Genomic DNA, 25,300 nt, shown 5'->3' with positions numbered 1-25,300 from the left:
CCCTGGGTGGTGCTGGGCGGGAAGGAGGGGGCTGCTTTGTACAGGGCCACAGGGAAGGGCAGAGGAGACGCCTGATCCTGGACTGCCCCAGGGCCACACACGCCCCTAAATATGCCCCCCAGCTGACAAGTTCTCCCTGTTCCAGGCTTAAACACACCCCATTTCCCAGGATTTATGCAGGAAGGATGTAAAGAACCCAAGTCCCACATGGAACGTGTCCCAGTTCTGATAACTGGGCTTCGGCCTCATTCCCAATACCCCATCCACATCTTGTGCTCTAGTTCTGGGATCCAGGTCCCTGACTTGTTTCCTGGGACCTAGTCTGTCCCAGTCACTTGCCTGGACCCCCAGAGTGTTTCATCTCTTGAAGTCCTAGGGAGGGGTGCCGGGGTGAGGGACCCTGGTTGTTGTATTTCAGCCGCTCCCTTCCCCACACTACCCAGACTCCTCTGACATGTTTGGCCTCTAGACTGGACTCTAAGACCAGCATCAGGGTCGGCTACCCCACCCCACCCCTGCAGCACCTGCCCCATCCTTAAGAGGGTCTTGATTAGTCCCCAGCCCTGCCTGCACACACCATCTTAGAGGCACAAAGGCTTCATCCTCCTACTCTCTCAATACTGTCACTGTTCTTGGTTCGATGTCGTCCTCAATGATCCCTGTGAAAAGTCAGGGTGCTAGCCAGGGGTCAGGGGATCACACCGGCAGGACAGGGCTTTCCAGACTTTTCCAAAGCTTCCCAAACTTCCAACAAGAGTAGATTCACCACATGAGGACCAGGGGGTAGGTATCCCTGGAAGTGGCACTTCAAAACAGAGAAACTGCATTTGAAGTCTGTTAAGTTATCTGAAAAATTCATGCGCTTTTTTCATTCTACTCCAGAATGAATCCAGATTTGTTTTAAAATAAAAATATTTTAATTACCACTGAGCAAAATTAAGCTACAGGCAGCTATGCCTTGTTTATCCTCTCTTGCACCAGTTTACTTGCAAACATTCCATCTCCCTCTGTCCCACTCAGCTGGCAAGGTCCAACCCTGGTGAAATCCTGCTGTCCACCTGCTTCGTGCCAGCACCTGCACAATTGAACGCGGACGTGAAAAAGCACGGATTTTGATGTGTGTTGACTCTCATTTTCTTTTCTATTTATTTATTTATTTTCGATACAGAGTCTTACTCCATCTCCCAGGCTGGAGTGCAGTGGCACAATCTCGGCTCACTACAACTTCCGCCTCCCAGGTTCAAGTTTCTCGTGCCTCAGCCTCCCAAATAGCTGGGACTACAGGCGCATGCCACCATGCCCGGCTAATTTTTTTGTATTTTTTTTTTTTTAGTAGAGATAGGGTTTCCCCATGTTAGTCAGGCTGGTCTTGAACTCCTGACCTCAAATGATCCACCTGCCTCAGCCTCCTAAAGTGCTGGGATTACAGGTGTGAGCCACCTCGCCCAGCCTGACTCTCATTTTCAGTCCTTGGCCAGAGATCTCCAACCCTGCCCTGCAATCTTAGTACACATTCCTTGTTTGGGGTCTTGCTCTCCAAAGTGACTACATCATATCCCCTCTCTCCTCAATCTACAATCTACAGCCCTCCACTACCAGCTCTGCACACTCAAGGGTGGCCTCACCTCCTAGTTCATTGAGAAAACCATTAGTTCAGTCTTCCGCCATCACCCCACCACCAAGTCTGCCTGCAAACCCACACTGTACCCAGATTTTCTGGCTTCCCCTGGTTACTCTGAATAAACTGTCACTGCTCCTATCAGAGGCACCATATAATGGATCCCCTTCCACTTTATCTTCTCAACAACATTTTTCCTGCATTACCAACCTATCCTTATCTACTTTGTCATTTCGATGGGCCTCAGAACACGTCTGCCCCAGTATCTCCTCTCTTACACAGAATCCCCGTCTTGGGTCAATACCTCCTGCAGCTGTCACTCATTCCTTTTCTCCTTTTGCTGCAAAACTTCTTGAAAAATCAGGTGTATCAGGGGTCCCCAAGACCACCCGCAGGTTTGATGATTCACTGAAAGGACTCACAGAACTCAGAAAAGCTGCTAAACTTATGGTTATGGTTTATTACATTGAAAAGATATAGATGCAAATTAGCCAAGGAGAAAGGCATATAGAGTGGAATCCAGGACAGACCAAGAGCAGGATTCCAGTTGTTCTCTCCCAAAGTCCTACGGACAGCACTTCATTCTCTCAGCAATGATGTGTGACACACGCACAAGAGACTTGTCCATCAGGGAAGCTCACCCCAGTCTTGGTGTCCAGGGTCTATACTGGGGGATGGTTACGTAATGGAGCACCTGTATGACTGACTTTAACTACTCAGTCTCAGGACCCCCCTCCAGAGGTCAAACTGATACAGTGTGACCAAGGGCATTTGGCATAAAAGACTTTGTCAGCATAAATTATCTGGCATGGCCCAAGGTAAACAAAGATAATCCCAAGGTAAACAAAGATAGTCTCATGGGGGGGGGGGACCTTCCAAGGGTTTAGAAGTTACCTGCTGGGGAGCTGCTCCAGGCCCAATCCTTTCTTTGGAATGCACAGGGTTCAATCAGCCCAAGCCTGCTGAGTTAACCCTTTGCTAGAGAATGGGTCTACAGTTTTTTGGGGGTTTGGGGTTTTTTTGTTTTTGTTTTTGAGATGGAGTCTCGCTTTGTCACCCAGGCTGGAGTGCAGTGGCACCATCTTGGCTCACTGCAACCTCTGCCTCCCGGGTTCAAGCGATTCTCCTGCCTCAGTCTCCAGAGTAGCTGGGATTACAGGCATGTGCCACCACACCCAGCTAATTTTTATATTTTTAGTAGAGACGGGGTTTCGCCATGTTGGCCAGGCTGGTCTCAAACTTCTGAGCTCAAAATAATCCTCCTGCCTTGGCCTCCCTACTTTGGGATTACAGGCGGGAGCCACCACAGTCAGCCAGGTCTACAGTTTTGATACCACTTCATCCCACTTTCATTCACACCTTGTCCAGTTCCCATGAGGCTCTGTTCCCCCCACACCCCCACTCCACCGAAGTCTGACCTGTCCAGGCCAACAATAACGTCCACATTACAAAATCCAATGGCCAGGCCTCTGCCATTGTCTTAGCCACACTCTCAGCTGCATCTAACATACTCCTTCCTTCTTGAAAAATGCATCCTCTTGCCTTCCAAAACACAGCCTCTCCTGGTTTGTCTTTCACCTCAGTGGTTCTCAAATTGTAGCCTGCATTACAATCGCCTGGAGCGAGTTAAAGCACTGGTCGCTGACCTCTGGGCCCCACCCTAGAGGTTCTGAGGCAGTAGATCTGGGGCGGGACCCAATAGTCTGCGTCTCTAACAAGCGCCAGATGATGCTATGGCTGCTGGTCCTGGGACCACACTTTGAGAACTACTGCTCTATTTCACTGGCGGTTCCTTCTAGGGCTCCTTCTGGTGCCTCCTCATCTCCCTGGTCCCTAAATACTGCAGTACCCCAGGGCGCAGTTCTGGATCTCTTTATTCTTTCTACCTAGACGCTCTCCCTAGGAAATCTCATCCAGGCCCATGGCTTTGACTCCCTCCTAGATTTTTCCCTGAACTCCACATTTGCATATCCAGGTTACCCAATAGGAGTCTCAAAATGTAGGTATCCAAAACTAAGCACTTGATCTTCCTCTCCCTACCCCACTCACCCCCTTCTCAATAAATAGGCTCAAATAAATAGGCTCAATTCTGGTTCCTCATTGACTTCTCTCTTTCTCTTGCCCATCTATTCAATCCATCGCCCACTGACTCAACCACTAACCCATATCTCAACCCACGTTCACTCCTCTCCACTCTGCTACCACTCTGTTCCAAGCCACCATTGTCTCTTAAAAATGCAGTTTCCTCTCTTAAAATCCGTTCTCTGGCTGGATGCAGTAGTAACTCACCCCTGTAATCCCAACACTTTGGGAGGTCGAGCAGGAGGATTGCTTGAGCCGAGGAGTTCAAGACCAGCCTAGGCAACAGAATGAGATCCTGTCTCCACAAAATATTGGGTTTTTTTGTTTTTTGTTTTTTGTTTTTTTTTTAATTAGCTGGGCGTGGTGGTGCACACCTGTAGTTCTAGCTACTCTGGAGGCTGAGGTGGGAGGATCACTTGAGTCTGGGAGATAGAGGCTACAGTGAGCCCTGATTGTTCCACTGTACTCCAGCCTAGGCCACAGAGTGGGACTCTGTTAAAAAAAAAAAAAATAGTTCTCCTTATGACACCTACAATGATCGTGTTGCAATCAAAATATTGTCACTCCCCTCTGTAAAACTCCAAAGCAGCCCGGGCATGGTGGCTCACACCTGTAATCCCAGCACTTTGGAAGGCCAAGGCAGGTGGATCACCTGAGGTCAGGAGTTTGAGACCAGCCTGGCCAACATAGTGAAACCCCGTCTCTACTAAAAATGCAAAAATTAGCTGGGCATGGTGGCAGGTGCCTGTAATCCCAGCTACTCAGTAGGCTGAAGCAGGAGAATTGCTTGAACCCAGGAGGCGGAGATTGCAGTCCAGCCTGGACAACATAGCCAAGACTGTTGAAAAGAAAAGAAAAGAAAAGGGGAGGGGAGGGGAGGAGGGGGAGGGGGAGGGGGAGGGGGAGGGGAGAAAAAAAGAGAAAAGAAAAGAAAAGAGAAAAGGAAAAGACAAGACAGGACAAGACTCTCCAAAGCTTCCCAGTTCGCTTAAACTAAAATCCATGCTCTCGTGGTGACTCTCAAAGCCCTCTGGGATCCTGTCCCTGCCCACCTCCTGGATTTTATGTGGTCACTCTCTTCCCTCTGCCCATTCCACTCCGGGACACACTGGCCTTCTTGCTGCCTCTCAAACGTGCCAGATTCAGATAACCTGCATGTGTCATTCTCTCAACCTGGAATGTTCCTTCCCCAGGTCTCAGTAGACTTGCTCCTTTTGATCATCCATGTCTCAGCTGTCATGCAGCAATCACAGATGTGTTTGCTGACCACCTGGCCATAAGTAGCTGCCTGGTCACTCTCTGTCATTTGCCACATACCCTCTATTACCGCAGACCTGGGAACCAAGCCCTCCCTGCTCAACCTAGAACCAAACCTGCCAGGGTACCCTGCTCTATCATCCTTTTTCATTCTCACCACAGCATGAGTCTCTCTTTGACAATGGTAGTTTACTAACTTCCTATTGATAAGTCACCAGAGTGTCCTCCTGAATAAACTGTCAGCTGTGCGAGGGAAGGGACTGTATTTGTCTTTTTCACCACCATATAGATCCAGTGCCCTGGCACAGAGTAGGTGTTTAACACTGATTTGCTGAATACTAATAGCTGGTATATATTGAGTGCTTTTATGTGACAGGCACTCACTTCTCTGAGTACTTGACATATATTAGTTTATTTAATCCAAGGAGGCAAGTTCCATAAGAAAACTGAGGCCCAGAGAGGGAGACTTCCCCAAGATCACATGGCTGGGAAGTGGCAACACTAGATTTTTATATTTATTTATTTATTTATTTATTTTTTATTTATTTATTTTTTTTTTTTGAGACAGAGTTTCACTCTTGTCGCCCACTGCAACCTCCAACCTCCACCTCCTAGGTTCAAGCAATTCTCCTGTCTCAGCCTCCCGAGTAGCCGGGATTACAGGTGCCCACCACCACGCCCAGCTAATTTTTGTATTTTTAGTAGAGATGGGGTTTCACCATGTTGGCCAGGCTGGTCTTGAACTCCTGACCTCAGATGATCCACCCACCTCGGCCTCCCAAAGTGCTGGGATTACAAGTGTGAGCCGTCATGCCCAGCTGCAACACTAGAATTTAATCCAGTCTGACTCCTGAACAAGCACCCAAATGCTGCACAATATGATCTGTAATTAAGGGGTTCCCCATAGTCCCTCAAGGATGTCAAAACATTCATGTGAGAAACAAAGGCTGGTGCAGATTTCTGTTGCAGACCAGCTCTCCCACTGAGAAAACCTAGAAAGACAGAACATATTTAAGACATTCAAGGAAAAGGCAGGTACAGTGGCTCACACCTGTAACCCCAGCACTTTGGGAGGCCAAGGCAGGCAGATCACTTGAGGCCAGGAGTTCAAGACCAGCCTAACCAACATGGTGAAACCCTGTCTGTACTAAAAATACAAAAGTTAGCTGGGCGTGGTGGTGCGTGCCTGTAATCCCAGCTACTCGGGAGGCTGAGGCAGGAGAATCACTTGAACCCGGGAAGTGGAGGCTGCAGTGAGCTGAGATGGCGCCACTGCAGTCCAGCCTGGGCAACAGAGTGAGACTCCGTCTCAAAAAAAATAAAAGGAGGCATCCAAGGAAGGCATTGGAGAGGTATCAAGACAAGTCAGAGTTGAGGGACAAAGATCCCAGGAAGAAGAGAAGTTCAGAGAGGTGAGCCTGGATTCTGGGGCAGCAGCCTTCCTCTTATGGCCCCTATCCACTAACAAATGGCTAAGTTGAGCAGCCAGTTAATATCTTCAAGAAATTACATGACAATGAGAACTAGACCTTCTAGCTAAAAACTGAAGTTTAGGATGAGGAGCTCTGGTAAATGACCCAGGCTTTTAGTGGGTTACACACTCTGAGTAGGGAAATAGTCCAGCCCTCCCACACACAGAATGGCAGTTTCCAAGCATCCCATTCATTGATTGAATTAAGGTGTCTGCCTCTTCACCAACAGCTTGCCAGAAGCCAAGTAAATTCTCTGGAGGAAGAGAACAACGCCATCCAAACTCTCACATTATATTTTTGTTACACAAAGTTTGGCATTCAATAAAAAAAAATTACCAGACATATCTGGAAATGAAACAGAATGACTGAAAATCCAGACAGAGGGGGAAAAATTTTTTTAAGGCCACTAGACCTACACATGTGATAAAATTGCCTAAAATTAAATCTCACACACACACATACACACACATACACATATACACACAAATACACACACATACACACACATGCACACATGCACACATGCACACACATACACACATACACATACACACATTACACACATATATACACACACATATATACACATGCACATACACATATGCACATACACATACCCACACATGCACAAACATACACACATACAAACACACACACACACAAACACATACACACACAAACATACACACACATGCACATGGACACATAGAAACACATACACATACACATGCACACACATACACACAAACACATATACGCACACACACAAACATGCACACACACACACATTACACACACACACATACACACACACGACCACAAGTAAAACTAGGGAAACCTAAATAAGACAGTATCAATGTTAATATCCTGGTTGTGATGTTGTACTGTACTCTCATAGGATGTTACCATTAAGGGAAGCTGGGTAAAGGGTACATGGGCTCTCTCTGTGTTATTTCTTACAACTGAGTGAGTCTACAATTATTTTGAAATAAAATGTTTCATTTAAAACAGGCCATGATGGGCCTCTTATCCAGATAGTGGTGTTATAAGACATAGACTTGAAAATAATTATCATTAATATATTCAGGGCTTTTTTTTGAGACAGTGTCTCACTCTTCCCCCAAGGCTGGAGTGACTCCATCTCGGCTCACTGCAACCTCTGGCTCCCAGGCTCAAGGGATCCTCCCACTTCAGCCACCTGAGTAGCTGGGACTACAGGCGTGCACCACTGCACCTGGCTAATTTTTGTATTTTTTGTAGAGATGGAGTTTCACCATGTTGCTTAGGCCGGTCTTGAACTTCTGGGCTCAAGCGATCCTCCTGCCTTGTCCTCCCAAAGTGCTGGAAATACAGGGAAGCCTGTTCAGGACTTTAGATGACAAATGGAAGAATTTCAACAGAGGATTGTAAACTGTAAAAAAGAATCAAATGGAAATGATAGAACTGAAAAATACATTAAATGAACTTATGAACTCAATAAATAGATTTAACAGCAGATCAGATACAGCTGAAGTGAACTCTATTAGAAAGACCCAAAGAAATTACCCAGAATAAAGACTGAGAGAAAATAATGAAAAGTGCAGAAAAGGGTATAAAGATTAATATGGGACATAGTGAAAAGGTCCCAGAAGAAGTAAACAGAACAATTAGGGCGGAAATAATGTTTTGTTTTGTTTTGTTTTGTTTTGAGACAGAGTCTCATTCTGTCACCCAGGCTGGAATGCAGTGGCATGATCTCAGCTCACTGCAACCTCTGCCACCCAGGTTCAAGTGATTCTCTTGCCTCACCTCCCAAGTAGCTGAGATTACAGGCACCTGCCACCACGCCCAGCTAATTTTTGTATTTTTAGTAGAGATGGGGTTTCACCATATTGGTCAGGCTGGTCTTGAACTCCTGACCTCATGATCCACCCACCTCGGCCTCCCAAGGTGTTGAGATTACAGGTGTGAGCCACCACACCTGGCCGGAAATAATGTTTTAATAGAGACCATCTGAGAATTTTCCCAAATCTGTTGAAAGACATTAAGCCACAGATTCAAGAATCTCAGGGAACTCCAAGCATGAAAAGAAAACCACAGCTAGGCCCCTAATAGTGAAACAGTTGTAAATAGTGAAACATTTGTAAATCAAACACAAAGAGAAAATTCTTAAATGCATCCAAAGGAAAAAGATGCATTACCTTTCAAGGAGCAGTAGCAAGACTGAGAGCTAACTTTTCAACAGAAGGAATGGAGAAAGGAAGACAATAAACCAATATCTGCAAAGTGCAGAAAGGAAATTACTGCCACCCTGGAATTCTAGAGTCAGTGAAAACATCCTTCAGAAATGGAGATGAAATAATGATATTTTCAGACAAAGAAAAAACTAAGAGGACTTATCACTGATGTTTTTTGTCATCAACAGAACTTCACTAAAGGAAGTGCTTTAGGGAGCGGGAAAATGATCCCTGAAGGAAGCATGGTGATTCCAGTGAAGAACAACAGAAAGGGTGCATATGTGCATAAATCTTACTTAATGTTGATTGAAAATAAAAGCAAGTACGTCTTGTGAGTTTTACAATTCATGACAATAAAAACAAAAATTGGGAAGAGGTGAATGCAATTAAAATATTCTAATGTCTTTACATTGTCCTGGAAGTAGCAAAAGTATTAATTTTATATTAAACCCTAATATGTGCAGGATCAATGTTATATTTTCCTACAGTAATCATTAAAGGATTGCAAAAGAATATGTAACTAACAAGCTGCTACAAGAATAGTAAAAATAATTCAACAAAGGCCCAAAAAGGGGAGAAAAAAGGGACTCCCAAAGGAAAGGACAAATAGAAAATAAATAGTAAGTGGGCTGATTTAAACGATTTTAATGTAAATTAGTAACTGCACTAAATATAAAAAGATACTTATTCCAAATAGTGTCAATCTGGGTTAAAAAAACTACATAGAAAGATGGAAATTAAAAGGATAGAAGAACGAGGAGTTGCCCTTACACAAAGTCTGGAACATAACAATGGCCAAACAAAAGTCTGGCCTAGGCCTTTCCTGGGCCTTGAAGTGCAACAAGATAACAAAGAAATTCTTACATTCCTCACACCAGGATGCGTTTAGGATTAAAAAGCTTCTATTGGATGTCCGAAGAAACTCCCCCAGACCTCAACACCTTAGCTGGAGACAAGATAACGGTAATCACCTCCAGCACCAGGACCCCATCTAAATTAGGTAAACTTACTGAGGCTCCGGAGGAAGGTCTCCAGGACCCAGAACTTAGTTATAGATTAGGTGGAATCAATCACTTTTGTCCTTAGGAAAAGGCACACTTACACATAGACATACAGCTTAGAAGGTATATAAGCACTGGAAAAACTTGGTAACTTTGAGTTGGTCTGGTGATGTTTTCCCCAGCCTTCTCCCTATACCTGGTTACAGAAATAAAATCTCTTCTTTCCAAAAAAAGATAAAAAATACATAGCATGCAAACATTACTTCAAAGGAAGTTGGTATAGCTATATTAAAGTAGACTTAAGAGCAAGAAGCATTGCTAAAAATAAAAGGGACATTTCATGATGGTAAAGAATCAATCTCTTAGGACGGTATGATGGTTTTAAATTTGTATGCACATATTAACATAGCTTCATAACATATAAAGTAAAAATTGGCAGAACCAAGTCTGGGTGCAGTGGCTCATGCCTGTAATCCCAGAACTTTGGGAGGCAAGGCAGATGAATCATCTGAGGTCAGGAGTTCGAGACCAGGCTGACTAACATGGCAAAACCCCGTCTCTACTAAAAACACAAAAATTAGCTGGGCATTGTGGCAGGTGCCTGTAATCCCAGCTACTTGGGAGGCTGAGGCATGGGAGTCGTTTCACCCCGGGAGGCGGAGGTTACAATGAGCCGAAATCATGCCACTACACTCCAGCCTGGGCTGGACAGAGCGAGACTCAGTCTCAAAACAAAACAAAACAAAACAAAACAAAAAATTGGCAGAACCAAAAGGAAAATTTAACAAGTGCAAAACAAGAGTTGACTAAATGGAATATTTTAACACACTTCTCTCAGTAACTTATAGGACAAGCAGATAAAAATTTTACATCTGGCCGGGCATGGTGGCTCATGCTTGTAATCCCAGCTACTCGGGAGGCTGAGGCAGGGGAACCACTTGAACCCAAGAGGCGGAGGTTGCAGTGAGCGGAGATCGCACCACTGCACTCCAGCCTGGGTGACAGAGGGAGACAATCTCAAAAAAAAAAAAAAATTATATCCAGTGTGGTTATAGAAAATTTGACAAAATGATTGAACAAATTTGACCTAACAGAGCAACTACAGAATAGATATTCTTTTCAATCGCACATGAAAAATTTACCCAAACTGGGCGGGAAGTGGTGGCCCACGCCTGCAGTCCTAACACTTTGGGAGGCTGAGGAGGGGGGTGGATCACCTGAGGTCAGGAGTTCGAGACCAGCCTGGCCAACATGGTGAAACCCCGTCCGTCTCTACTAAAAATACAAAAGTTCGCCGGGTGTGGTGTTGCACACCTATAATCCCAGCTACTTGGGAGGCTAAGGCAGGAGAATTGCTTGAACCTGGGAGGCAGACATTGCAGTGAGCCAAAATTGCACCACTGCACTCCAGCCTAGGTGACAAAGCAAGACTCTGTCTCAAAAACAAACAGACAAACAAATGTCCCACCACTAAGATGTCTACATCCTAATGCACAGATGCTGTAAATATGTCACATGCAAAGGGAAATGTTTCAGATAGAATTAAGGCTGTTAGTCAGGTAGCCTTGAGATAAGGAGATTAACTTGGCTTACCTGGATGGACCCAGTGAAATTGTAAGGGTCCTTAGATGTGGAAGAGGGAGTGCCAAACAAGTGATACTCAAATAGTGGAAATGCTGCATGAGAAAGACTCAACTGGTCACTGCTGGCTTTAAAGATGTAAAGGGACCGTGAGCCAAGGAATTTGGGAAACCTCTAGAGGCCAGAAAAGGAAAGGAAACGGAGTGTCCTTTAGAGACTCATGAAGAACAGCAACCCTGGGGACACCTCGATTTTAGCCCAATGAAACACATTTCATTTTTCATTTTTATTATTTTATTTATTTATTTATTTATTTGAGACGGTGTCTCTCTCTGTCACCCAGGCTGGAGTGCAGTGGCACAATGTCAGCTCCCTGCACCCTCCACCACGTGGGTTCAAGCGATTCTCCTGCCTCAGCCTCCTAAGTAACTGGGATTACAGGTGCGTGCCACCATGCCCAGCTAATTTTTTTTTTTTTTTAAGTAGAGACGGGGTTTCGCCATGTTGCCCAGGCTGGTCTCAAACTCCTAACCTCAGGTGATCGGCCCATCTCGGCCTCCCAAAGTGCTGGGATTACAGGCGTGAACCACTGCTTCTGGCCCCAAGGAGACCCATTTCAGACTTATAATCCATTTGTGTTGTTTTAAGTCACTAAGTTTGTGAGAATTTGAAACAGCAGCCATAGAAATGTATGACAATGACTGACATGCCTGGGTTAAAAGTAAGTTTCAATGAATTTTTGAGAATGAAAGCATACTAAGTAGGAAGCCAGAAATCAATGTTTTTGAAAAAATACATAGCCCCTGCTGGGTGTGGTTTCTCATGCCTATAATCTCAGCTGCTCGGGAGGCTGAGGCAGGATGATGAGCCCAGGAGTTCAAGACCCAGGAGTTCAAGCCCAGGAGTTCAAGACCAGCCTGGGCAACACAGCAAGATTCCATCTTAAAAAAAAAAAAGGAATCTAGATAATATCCAAATGTTTACAAATTAAGCAAAACACTTTTAAATAACTCACAGATAAAGGAAGAAATCTTAATAGAAATTAGACAATTTTAACTAAATGATAATGAAAATGTGGAACAGCAAAGCATGTGAGATGCAGTTGAAGCTATGTTTGTTTAGAAGGACATTGGTAGGCATAAATGTATACATTAGGAAAGAAGGAAGGCTGATAGTCAATTAAGGCTCCATCTCATGCAACTGCAAAGAGTAAATCCAACAGAAAGAAAGTAGAGGAAGTAATAAAGATAATAGCAGAAATTAACACAATAGAAGACAATTTTTTTTTTTTTTTGAGACAGAGTCTCACTCTGTTGCCCAGGCTGGAGACTAGTGGCGTGGTCTCAGCTCACTACAACCTCCACCTCCTGGGTGCAATCGATTCTCCTGCCTCAGCCACCCGAGTAGCTGGGATTACAGGCACTGCCACACCCAGCTAATCTTTGTATTTTTAGTACAGATGGGGTTTCACCATGTTGACCAGGCTGGTCTCGAACTCCTGACCTCAAGTAATTCACCCATGTCGGCCTCCCAAAGTTCTGGGATTACAAACGTGAGCCACTGCACCCGGCCAGAAGACAAAAATATTATAGAGAGAACCAATAAAGCCAAAAATTGGTTCCTTCTAAAACAAGGATTTAGGATGGTTAAGTTTCAGTGAAGCAGAAAGAAGAGAAAGGGGCCTGGCATGGTGGCTCTTTCCTGTAATCCCTGCACTTTGGGAGGCTGAGGGCGGAGGATCACTCAAGGCCAGGAGTTCAATATCAGCCTGGCCAACAAACCAAGACTCTGTCTCTATATAAAAAAGAAAAAAGAAAGAGAAAGAGAGAGAGAAAGACAGAAAGAAAGAAGGAAAGAAGGAAGAGAGAGAGAGAGAAAGAAAGAGAGAGAGAGAAAGAAAGAAAGGAAGGAAGGAAGGAAGGAAGGAAGGAAGGAAGGAGAAAGTCCGGGCACAGTGGCTCACGCCTGTAATCCCAGCACTTTGGGAGGCTGAGGCAGGTGGATCACGAGGTCAGGAGATCAAGACCATCCTGGCTAACACGGTACTAAATTTTTTTTGTACTAAAAATACAAAAAAATTAGCTGGGGGTGGTGGCGGGCACCTGTAGTCCCAGCTACTTGGGAGGCTGAGGCAGGAGAATGGCGTGAACCCCGGAGGCGAAGTTTGCAGTGAGCCGAGATTGCGCCACTGTACTCCAGCCTGGGCGACAGAGTGAGACTCTGTCTAAAAAAAAAAAGAAAAGAAAAGAAAGAGAAAAAGAGAGAGAAGGAAGGAAGGAAGGAGAAAGGCAGGAAAGAAAGAAAAAGAAAGAAAGAAAGAAGGAAGGAAGGAAGGAAGGAAAAGAAAAGAAAGAAAGAAAGAAAGAAAGAAAGAAAGAAAGAAAGAAAGAAAGAAAGAAAGAAAGAAAGAAAGAAAGAAAGAAAAGAAAGAAAGAACGAACGAACGAATGAAAGAAAGAGAGAAAGAGAGAGAGAGAAAGAAAGAAAGGAGAAAATTCTGGGACCTAGGGAGTGCCCAGGGTGGGGAGCTCCAAGAACAAGCCCCAAGGAGCTGTAACAAAGACTTTGTCACAGCTAGCTTGAAGCTAGCTGTGCTCTGGGAAAGGATCCAAGCTTACAGCTGAGCCACGTTCCCCACCATTGGGTCATCTGGACCTAGCATGAAGCGACCCCCAGGAAACTGGAGAACTGCCTGGTCAGGAATGGAGTGAGAGGTGCTCAGGAATGGGGGTAGGAGAGCCTAACACCTCTTCCCCTCCTGCTCAACTCTGGTCCACACAAGGCTTTCTCTATTTTATTTTATTTTATTTTATTTCTGAGACAGTCTCGCTCTGTTTCCCAGGCTGGAGTTCAGTGGCGCAATCGCAGCTCACTGCAACTTCCAACTTCCACCTCCCGGGTTCAAGCGATTCTCCTGCCTCAGCCACCTGAGTAGCTGGGATTACAGGCATGCACCGCCACGCCTGGCTACTTTTTGTATTTTCAGTAGAGACAGGGTTTCACCATGTTGGCCAGGCTGGTCTCAAACTCCTGACCTCAAATGATCCACCCACCTCAGCCTCCCAAAGTGCTGGGATTACAGGCATGAGCCACCACTCCTGGAGACAAGGCTTTCTCTATTTTAAGAATTCATTAAACATTTCCTGTGCTCTAGAAACCATACTGAGAGCTAGGGATTTGGAAATGAATAAGGCAATGGGAGCATGGTGCAGAAGGAAGAAAATGGGCTCTCATGATGCAGTTTGGGGCTCAGATTCTGGCTCTGCTACTGAGAGACAGGTGACTCTAGTAAACTCAGAGCCTCAATTTCCCCATCTGCAAAATAGGGACAATAAAACTGTTCTTGCTAGGTGGTAGTGAGAACTAAACAAGAAAATATAAATCAAGTGGCAAATAACAGCTGCTCGATAAATATAATGATTTTTCCTGCTCCCAGGAGCTTTCAGGCCAGGACAAGGCAGCCATATAGACAAACAAGTGACACTCAAATAGTGGAACTGGAGGTATATCCCTGCAGTACCTGAACAGAGAAACTGTTGTTCAAGTCTATCCGTTTTGCCTGAGTAGGGCAACATGTGTGTGTGCTGTCCTGGGAGAAGCTTCATAACACTCAACACACACTCACCCCAGGTGTCAAAAACCTATACTATAATCTCAGGTTCAGATCTTTGCGTCCAGCCCCCTATATGATCTTGAATCTCCTTCTCAACTTCCCGCTAAGTGATCATCCAGCCAAGCCTTAAATAACTCTTCCCCCAGCAAGAGGACCCAGGAGAGTAGGTCACATAGAACCTTAGAGACATGGCTAGAATTCAAGCATGAGTCCTTTCGCTGGAGGGAAAAGAAGACAGCGATAGATATTTAATCCCCCATAAAGTGCTGAGTGCAAGTTATGCCATCCAACCCTTACAACCCTTCCCATTTTACAGATGAAGAGGGTTGGGCTCAGAGAGGTCTAGTGACTTGCTGAGATCACAGAGCTGAGAAGCTGAAATTTGAAATCACATCTGCCTTATTCCGAAGCCCCACTGTGGCAGAGGCGCTATTTGGACATCAATACCTGTTCTCCTATCTCCTTCATGGAAATAGAGCCCCTCGCACAGACCTGGTTTTTAGCTAGGCGCAAATATGGCCATCCAGAATAAAGACTACATTTCCCAGATTTCCTTGTGGTTAAGCCACACAACTAAGTTCTAGGCAATGGGATGGAGTAAAATGATGCACGTTGCTTCCCAGCTGAATCTTTAAATGGAGATGGCATGCCCTTCCCCTCCTCTCCCTTCCTTCCTCCACCGTGTTGCATGGGATGGGATGTGGTGTGAAATAGCTTGGACCATGAGGGCAAAACCCTAGGGATAAGAGTATTGACCATAAGCTATATATGGTGAAAAGGCTTTTTCCTCTAACCAAACTGGTACATGTGTTCATTCATTCATCACACCAACACTCTGTGCCAGACCCTTTGTTAGACACTAGAGTTATGGATTAGTCAGTTCTCACACTGCTATAAGGAAATACCTAAGACTGGTTTAAAGAAAAGAGGTGTAATTGGCTCACAGTACTGCAGGTTCTATAGGAAGCATGGCCAGGAAGGCTTCAGGAAACTTACAATCATGGCAGAAGGTGAAGGAGAAGCAGGCATGTCTTCACGTGGCGGGAGCAGGAGGAAGAGGCATGGCAGGAGGCGCTACACACTTTTAAACAACTAGATATTGTGAGAACTCACTCACTATCACAAGAATAGCACCAAAGGTGGAAATCTGCCCCCGTCGTCCAATCACCTCCTGCCAGGCCCGCCCCTGCAACACTGGAGATTATAATTTGACTTGAGATTAGGGCAGAGACACAAATCCAAACCACATCAGGTTATAAAAATAAATCAGTCACCTTGGCCTGAGGTTTTCTGTGTCTTGTAGTACTTGCCCCACCCCCAGGATTGTGACTGTCTATATCTGTCTTTCCATTGGGTTGTGAGGACTGAGTCTCAATAATCCCTATGTCCTCAGCAGCTAACTCCAGCAAAGAATTGGCTATAAAAAGGCAACCAAGTGGAAATTTGAAGGATGGGAAGGACTTAGGTAGGGGAAGAAGGAGGTTCAGGCCCCATGTGTGTCAGAAGTAACAGAAATTCAACTTGAACCAGTGTAGGCAAAAAGTGGGGCATCTATGAACTCTCATAATCAACCTATGGGAACAGCTGGCCTCAAGGACAACTGGACCTCCAGGAAGACTCTTTGGTTCCCTGTCCCTCATACCTTCTGAGTGTCTGTTTATTTCTCCAGATTGGCTTGCTCTAAGAGGCTCCTTAGCATGCTCAAGTCTATGCTTAGTTTAAAAAAACAATCTCAGGGAAGGATTATGACTGCTCTAGCTTGGATCAGGAATCCTTCCCCAGGGAGGATGAGGTACAATGAATACCATCCCCAACTAGAACCACAGGGTTGAGTGAGGATAGGAGTTCCCCCAAAAAAGAAAGGGTGCTATTTTCCAAAGGGAAGGATGCTAGACAGACAAATCACAAATATCAGGTATTTTCAGCTGCAAGTAGCAGAACATATGGTTAAAATGTGGCTTATACAAGAAGCCTGGAGGTAGGCAATTTCAAGATTGGTCAACTCAGCCACTCAAAGACTCGATCAAGCCAGAATCTCCCATCACCCTGCTCCACCATCCTCCGCATTTGGCTTCCTGTAGCCCTGACCACTCATGGTTGTAGGTTACCAAGGCTATTTCAGGATCACGTCATCGCCCAACTGTGTTCAAGACAGGAAAAAAGGGAGATGATTACCTCATCACATCTGTTTCTTTATGAGGGAGGAAAACTCTCTGGAAAGCCCCCAGAAGGCAATTATGTCTCATTATCCAGAAGCAGGTCACATGCTCAACCCAAACCCATCTCAGGCAGAAATGGGAGTACCATGACTGGTTTAAACTAGACAGGATTCATCCTTTGGGACTGGACCCAACTTCCCTGAGTACGTGCTACTCAATACCCATACTCAATAGCAACTCTCATAGCAAAGAAGGCTGGGAAGATGGCAACTGGGTGGGTAGGCAGACTCAATGTCTATATTTCCCTGCTTCCTTACAAACAGAACCACAATTCTATTGGAGGCTGCAATATGCCCTGCTAAAATATATTCTTCAGCCTCCTTTGCAGCTAAGATCATCATGTGACATCATTCTGACCAATGAGATGCTAGAGGAAGTGTCATTTAAGGGCACTGACCCAGTTAGCAATTATTAGTTTGTCCTTTGTCCTTCCCCCTTTTTCTACCTGGGTGCAAGTGAGATGCTGGAGGTATGGGTGTGTGGATCTTGTGCTGGCTTAGCTGGGTCCTTGATGAGACCATGGAGACCCATGCCTGGCAGCCCTGAATTACTTCTTGCTACATGAGAAAAACAAACACTTTGCATTGTTTAAGCCACTATTTTTCCAATCTCTGTTACTTGCAACTGATCCAATTGCTGATTCCTGGGTGTCCACCATCAGCCACTTTAAACAGCAAGAGCAGCCCAAGAAAGGGGGTAGCTGGTACTAGACTAAGTCTTGGAATTGACAAGAGCTGAGTCTGGGAGAAGTAGAGTCTGACCCTCTGCACCTCAGTCATTCACTCACACACTTATTCACAAAGCATTGACTGGGCACCAACTCTTGGTTAGGTCCTGTGTGGTACATGGGATGCAAAAATGAAGAGGGCAAGGCCCTTGCTCTCCAGGAGCTCACAAAGGGAGACAGAGAATGAAACTCAAGTACAAAATGGTGAAGAAGGGCAGTGACAGGAACATGCACCAGATGAGACAGGAACACAAAGGACTCTTCTGACTGCAAGAGATGAGTTCCCAAAGTATACAAGCTTAGGCCAAAACCTTATGGGCTCATAGAACCAAAAGGAGGGAGGGAGGAGCAGGGGGAGGATGTGGGCAGAGAGAATTTGTGAACAAAGGCAGGGAGGTGAAAAACAGCCTGGCGTGGGTGGAGAGCCATGACAGTTGGTGTAATGGAGGCGTAAAGCACAGGGGATGGAGCAGCAAGAAGAAGATGGGGGAGCCCGGGGGCCACGCCATGGGGGGTCTTAAATGCCACGACAGGGCAGGTGAATGTCACCCTTAGGCAATGGGAAGTCATGGAAGGAGAGAAGAGGTTATCGGACAGAGGAATACAGCGGTGAGATTTGGGTTTTGGCAGGGTCATGTTGACTGTGGTACAGAGGATAAATTAGAGAGGGGCAAGATTGCAGCCAGGGAGTCCCACTAGGAGATTGTTGCACTCATGGAGATGGGATTGTGGTGTTGTGCACATGGAGGGTACCATGAACATGACCAGAAATGCTGTATCAGGAAACAGTTAGGAGTCAAAATTGGCACACTTTTGATTGACTGGAAGTGGGCTATGGTAGTGGGAAGTGTGAAGGACAACTCCCTGGTTTCTGGTGGAGGCAACTGGTGGGGGGTAGGGGGTAGCGCCATTTACTGAGATGGGGAATGCAGGAAGAGCAGATTGGAGGGAGATGATCAATTCAGTTTGGGACACACCGAGTTTGAAGGACTTATGGAGCATTCTGGTGGACGTGGCCAGGAGGCAGTTGAATATTTGGGTCCAGAGCTCCAGAGAGAGGCCTAATATAGAAAAAGAAATACAGGAGGCATCAGAATTTAGAAGGACATTGACGATGGAAAACTTGGGAGTGGAGGAGACCCCCAAGGGAAAGTACCTAAGGTAGCAATCCTCAACAAGATATGCATGGGGTGGCATAGCTCCCTGGGACAGTGTTCAGGATCACCAGGGAGGCTTTTCCAAAAGTGCATACCCTACCCTCAATTCCAGTAAATACTCCAGGGAATGTGACACAGGGGAACACTGTTACTGATGAGGAGGTGACCTCAGGTAGAAAGAATTTTGAGAGCATTAGTGAGAAGAAAAGGGGTCAAGATAGGCACAGAGAGCAAAGAAAGAAAAGTCCAAGGCCGGGCACGGTGGCTCATGCCTGTAATCCCAGCGCTTTGGGAGGCCAAGGCAGGCGGATCATGAGGTCAGGAGATTGAGACCATCCTGGCTAACACGGTGAAACCCCGTCTCTACTAAAAATACCAAAAAAAAAAAAAAATTAGCCGGGCGTGGTGGCAGGCGCCTGTAGTCCCAGCTACAGGAGGCTGAGGCAGGAGAATGGCGTGAGCCCAGGAGGCAGAGCTTGCAGTGAACTGAGATTGTGAGATTGTGCCCCTGCACTCCAGCCTGGACAACAGAGCGAGACTCCACCTCAAAAAAAAAAAAAAAAAAAGAAAGAAAGAAAAAGAAAGAAGAGTCCAAGGAGGCCAAAAAGGAGGAGAGGTTTGAGGACATGTAGGAGAGTGAGGTTCCCTGGGTGTTGGGATAGAGCAGTGATTCTCTAGTGTGCACCACGGGTGCTGATGAGAAATACACTTTCCTGCCTTTCACCATCCTGGAGCAGTAGGGCCCTAGAATCTATATGGTAAAGAGTTCTCCAGGTGCCACCGATGGGGTAGAGAAGTTCATTTAGATGGGCATGGTCAACAGGCTCATGCCAGAAGTGGGGCTGGGTCCAGTAAGCTAAAGACTGAAGGGTCTATTGGATTCTGCTCTTCAGGAGGTCACTGGTAACCATGGAGGAGGAAATTTCAGTGGTGTTGTGGGAGTGGAAGCCAGATTGCAGTGGGCTGAAGAGTGAATGGGAGGTGAGAAAGAGAAGACAGCAACTGTGGACCCCTTTTGGGAGAAATTTGGATGAGAGGCGTAGGCAAGAGCATCCTCCTCCTCAAAGGCTACCTTCCATCTCCTGGAGAAAGTTGGCAAAGAGGATTAAGGAAATCTGGAGGCTGAGTCAGACATTCCACGGACCATCAGAACGCACCAGGGAGGCATCTTAAGAACCAGCAAGGACCTAGCACCCTTCAAGCTGCCAACTCTCAGAACCAAACCCACTGTGCCTGCCTCCTGTCTACCCACTCAAAATCCAATTCACCGTCTTCACCACCAGAGTGATCTTTCCATAACACAAACGTGACCACGTTTTGAAACCCTCCAACAGCTACTGTGCCTATTCTTACCTCATCCCAGGGAGCACTCAAGTCCCTGAACCTGGCATTCAAAACCCTTCTGACTACTTCCCTACTTCCCTTAGCATCTTCACCCCCATCACCTCCCACCTACACCTACATTCGCCCTCCACTCAGACCTTACGGAGCCACCCACAGTTCCCCAGTGAAACATGCTGTCCCACCCTCAATTAGCCCCCCGGGGTCATCCTGGACTCAGCCAACTCAAGTACCACACTCTGAGAGTTAGTTACTCCCTCCTTGGAGAGAGCCAGAATCTTGCCCACACCTCTACCATAGCATTGGTAAAATGAATTATTCTATATCTATTTGTTCACATGGCTGTCTGTTCACTGGACTGTGCCTTCCATGGGATCAAGGTCCTCATCTTACTCCTCTCTGAATCACTAGCACCTGGCGAGGGCTGAGCTCCCAGTAGATGCTGTAACTGCCCGATGGGTTCACCTTGCCCACTGCCTAGACAGAGCCGATGTATCAAGACAGGGAAATTGCAATGGAGAAAGGTAATTCAAACAGAGCCAGCTGTGCGGGAGAGGGTAGTTTTATTATTACTCAAATTACTCAAACAGAGGAATGCAGTGGTGAGATTTGGGTTTTGGCAGGGTCATGTTGACTATGGTACAGAGGATAAATTAGAGAGGCACAAGACTGCAGCCAGGGAGTCCCACTGGGAGATTGCACTCATGTAGATGGGATTGTGGTGTTGTGCACATGGAGGGTGCCATGAACGTGGCCAGAAAGGCTGTATCAGGAAATAGTGAGGAGTCAAAATTGGCATGCTTGTGATTGGAAGTGGGCGATTGTAGTGGGAAGGGTGAAGGACTCCCCCCTGGTTTCTGATGGAGGCAACTGGGTGGGGGGTGGTGCCATTTACTGGAATGGGGAATGCAGGAAGAGAAGATTGGAGGGAGATGATCAATTCAGTTTGGGACACACTGAGTTTGAAGGGCTTGTAGAACATTCTGGTGGACATGGCTAGGAGGCAGTTGAATATGCTACCCAAGCATTCACAGATCAGAGGTTTTAAAGATAATTTTGTGGGTAGGGGCTTGGCAAGCGAGGAGTGCTGATTGATTAAGTCAAAGATGGAATACTGAGGGGGTCAAAGTGAGGTTTTCTTGCAGTCTTCTGTTTCTGGGTGGGAACACAGAACTGTTTGAGCCAAATTACTGGTTTGGGTGGTGTCAGCTGATCCACTGAGCGCAGGGTCTGCAAAATATCTCAAGCACTGATCTTAGGTTTTACAATAGTGATGTTATCCCCAGGAGCAATTTGGGAAGGTTCAGACTCTTGCAGCCAGAGGCTGCTGTGTGACCCCTAAACCATAATTTCTAATGTTGTAGCTAATTTGTTAGTCCTACAAAGGCAGACTGGTCCCAAGGCAGGAAGGGAGCCTTTTTGGGAAAGGGCTATTGTCAATTTTCTTTCAGAGTAAAACTATAAACTAAATTCTTTCCCAAGGTTCGTTCAGCCTATGCCTAGGAATGAACAAAGACAGCTTAAAGGCTAGAAAGGCAAGATGGAGTGGGTTAGGTCTGATCTCTTTCACTGTCATAATTTCCTCAGTTATAATTTTGGCAAAGACGGCTTCAATGCCAGTAAATGTGGCAGTGGGGTTTCACCCCAAGCACTCATCACAATAATAAAGGTTTAAACTACGAAGTACCCAACTGACCCTTTGATCTACCAATCAAATAATAGAATCCGCCAGTTCTTCCCCTTTCCCCTTTTCCATCTCCGTACTTTCGGATTAATTTTCCCTCTCAAGGGGAAGAAAAGGCAGGCTCTGGGCAACTGTGTCTGAAATTAGGTGGTACAAATGTCTCCTAGTGACTAGGGCTAGGTGACCATACAAGGGTGTGGCACAGAGGAAGGAGCCCCTGGGTTCCTCCTCCAGGGAGATTACCTCCATCCTTTACCAAGTTACTTAACCTCTCTGAACTTTAGTTCAGATGGGATGACGAATATTGTCACCTAAAAGTACTGTAGCGAGGATCAACTGAGATATTAATTGTACAGCCCTACATAAATGCTAGTTATTATTAGGCTTTTCAGATCCCAATAAAGTGGTGGCTAAGTGTCACGACGCCAACAAGTTGCAAGTGTCACGACGCCAACAAGTTGCATTTGTTATTTCAAATGACTAAAAGAACCTCCCAAGGCAGTACTGCTTTTCGAAATTTGTTTCCCTAGAAAAAGAACTTCAATGTGTCCCCTGCTCTTCGGGCACGCTTAAGACAACTATAAGTGAAGTCCCGCCTCCCTGGCCTCTAAACCACGCCCCTTTCCTTGCAAACGCCTGACTTGTAAGGGCCTTTCACGCTGATTCATACTTTTATCCACCAATAATAAGTGAAGTTCCCGTCAACGTCCGGTGAGGGGGCAGGACTTCCTTGCTGGTTGCTAAGACACTCTTGTTTCGCTCCTTGACAACCCTGGCGGGGGTGCGCTGGCTGCGGCCCCGGCTCCGGCCCCCGCGGGAGCAGGTGAGGCCCCGGGGCGCGGCGGGCAGCCAGGCGGGGAGGGCCGGCCCGGAGGGAGGGCGGGAGGCAACGCGGGGCGGAAGAGGCCTCGCCCGCCGCCGAGGCCCCACCTCAGTCTCCTGCCTGCTGTTCCCCTGCCCCAGGTCTTCCCATCCTCAACCCCCACCCTCACCCCCACTTCAGGACCTGCGAGCTCTGTCGTGACAGGTTTGCCATCGCGACTCTGCCGGCTGCTCTTCCCCACCCACCCAAGGCCTGCCCAGCTTCGTGGTCCCGCGTCCTCCTTTAGCCGACTTCCCCCAGCACCTTGATCCCCCGACCTTTCGCGGAGTAATTCCCTCTCCCGCGGGATCGCCATCAACTCCGTCAGACCGCTCTTGGCTTGGAGAGTTGGCGACGTACTGGGATTCTGGGCTGGTCATTTCCCCTGTTTGGGTCTCAGTTTCCCCATCTGTAAACGAGAAGTTGAGTGATCTCTAAGGCCTCTTCCACTCTGACGTTCTAGGATGTCGTTGTTCTTTGACCCAACTTTAGGCTTCCGAGAGGATGTGCTCCCCAATGGGAGGTATCGTGTATTGTGAAAATAACTTGGCAAACCTAATTTGGATTCCCAGTCTCAAGACCTATCCTCCCTGCGCTTTTAATCTGTGCATATGTAAAATCAGTATACGACAGTGCATCTCCTTTGGTAATTCTGAGGCTAATATGAAGTACAGAGTCCAGTCCAGTATAGATTCAATATTTGTTAGTTTCCTTCCTTTGTCTCTTCACCACAATTTCCCTCTCTGGGAAATGTTATCAACCCGGTCAGCATGAACTGTCATTTCTCCAGTTGACCCTCTCTGATCTTCCTCCTGGGCTTCCATGGTTAGGGTTACTTAGGGGAGGGGAGTGGGACAGATGGAGATTGAAATACAGTCATGTATCATATAACAACGTTTTGGTCAAGAAAGACCACAGATACCACGGTGGTGCCCTAAGGTTATAATGGAGCTGACAAATTTCTATCACCTAGTTACATAGCCGTCGTAATGTCAAAGCAAAATGCTCACGTGTGTGGTCATGCTGGTGTAAGCAAACCTACAGTTCTGCCAGTCATATAAAATATAGCACATACAATTGTGTACAGGACATAATACTTGATAATGGTAATAAATGACTTACTTGTTTATGTGTTTACTATCCTACACTTTTATTGTTATTTTACAGTGTACACTCCTCCTACTTATAAGAAAATAAAATTTAACCGTAAACAGTCTTAGATAGGTCCTTCAGGAGGTATTCAAGCAGAAGGCATTGTTATCATAGGAGATGACAGCTCCATGCGTGTTATTGCCCTGAAGACAGTCCAGCGGGACAAGATGTGGTAGTGGAAGATAGTGACACTAAGGATGCTGACCCTGTGCAGGCTTAGGCTAGTGTATCTGTGTCTGAGTTTTAACAAAAAAGTTTAAAATGTTAAAAAAAAATAAAAAATAAAAAAAGGCCAGGCACGGTGGCTCACGCCTATAATCCCAGCACTTCGGGAGGCCGACACAGGCGGTTCACCTGAGGTCAAGAGTTTGAGACTAGCCTGGCCAACATGGTAAAACCCATCCCTACAAAAATACAAAAAATTAGCCAGATGTGGTAGCGGGCACCTGTAATCCCAGCTACTCAGGAGGCTGAGACAGGAGAATGGCTTGAACCCGGGAGGTGGAGGTTGCAGTGCGCTGAGGTAGCGCCATTGCACTCAAGCCTGGGCAACAAGAGTGAAACTTTGTCTCCAAAAAAAAAAAAAGTAAAAAAAAAAAAAAGAAAATTTATAAGTAGAAAAAAGCTTATAGAATAAAGATATAAAGAAAAAATATTTTTGTATAGCTGTACAATGTGTTTGTGTTTTAAGCTAAGTGTTACTACGAAAGAGTCAAAAAGTTAACAAAATCAAAACATTTACAAAGTAAAAAAGTTACAGTAAGCTAAGGTTAACTTATTATGGAAGAAAGAAAAATATTTTCTATAAATTTAGTGCAGCCTAAGTGTACGGTGTTTATAAAGTTACAGTAGTGGCCAGGCATGGTGGCTCACGCCTGTAATGCCAGCACTTTGGGAGGCCAAGGCGGAGGGATCACTTGAGGTCAGGCATTTGAGACCAGCCTGCCCAACATGGTGAAACCCTGTCTGTACTCAAAAAAAAAACAAAAATTAGCCAGGCATGGTGGCAGGCGCCTGTAATCCCAGCTACTTGGGAGGCTGAGGCAGGAGAGTCATTTGAACCCGAGTGATGGATGTTGCATTGAGCCGAGATCACATTATTGCACTCCAGCCTTAGCAACAGAGCGAGACTCCATCTAAAAAATAAAAATAAATAGGCTGGGCGCAGTGGCTCACGCCTGTAATCCCAGCACTTTGGGAGGCTGAGGTGGGTGGATCACCTGAGGTCAGAAGTTTGAGACCAGCCTGACCAACATGGAGAAACCCCATCTCTACTAAAAATACAAAATACAAAAATACAAAATACTAAAAATACTAA

General features: G+C 46.0%; 1 protein-coding gene and 1 long non-coding RNA gene across 3 annotated transcripts in view; one reads left to right on the top strand and one right to left on the bottom strand.

Moving 5' to 3' along the window:
* Window positions 1–25,098, bottom strand: part of LOC134761209 (uncharacterized) — a 27,152-nt gene extending 2,054 nt beyond the window's left edge. The window contains exon 1 of the long non-coding RNA XR_010139532.1: window positions 23,109–25,098. This is a non-coding gene — a long non-coding RNA (uncharacterized LOC134761209). The remainder of the gene's footprint in view (window positions 1–23,108) is intronic.
* Window positions 22,630–25,300, top strand: part of DNAL4 (dynein axonemal light chain 4) — a 19,285-nt gene continuing 16,614 nt past the window's right edge. Inside the window, exon 1 of one of the 2 annotated variants that reach the window (XM_002831144.5) lies at window positions 22,630–22,791. The gene's annotated coding sequence lies outside the window, so the exon portion shown is untranslated. Of the gene's footprint in view, window positions 22,792–22,848; window positions 22,996–25,300 lie in introns of those variants that run through there. The other variant, XM_054543471.1, reaches the window with a different exon arrangement.

This window comes from Pongo abelii, chromosome 23 (assembly GCF_028885655.2).
Source record: "Pongo abelii isolate AG06213 chromosome 23, NHGRI_mPonAbe1-v2.0_pri, whole genome shotgun sequence".
Taxonomy (NCBI): domain Eukaryota; kingdom Metazoa; phylum Chordata; class Mammalia; order Primates; family Hominidae; genus Pongo; species Pongo abelii.
The sequence above is the reverse complement of the archived record's forward strand: the minus strand, read 5'-3'. Positions and strand labels throughout refer to the sequence as shown.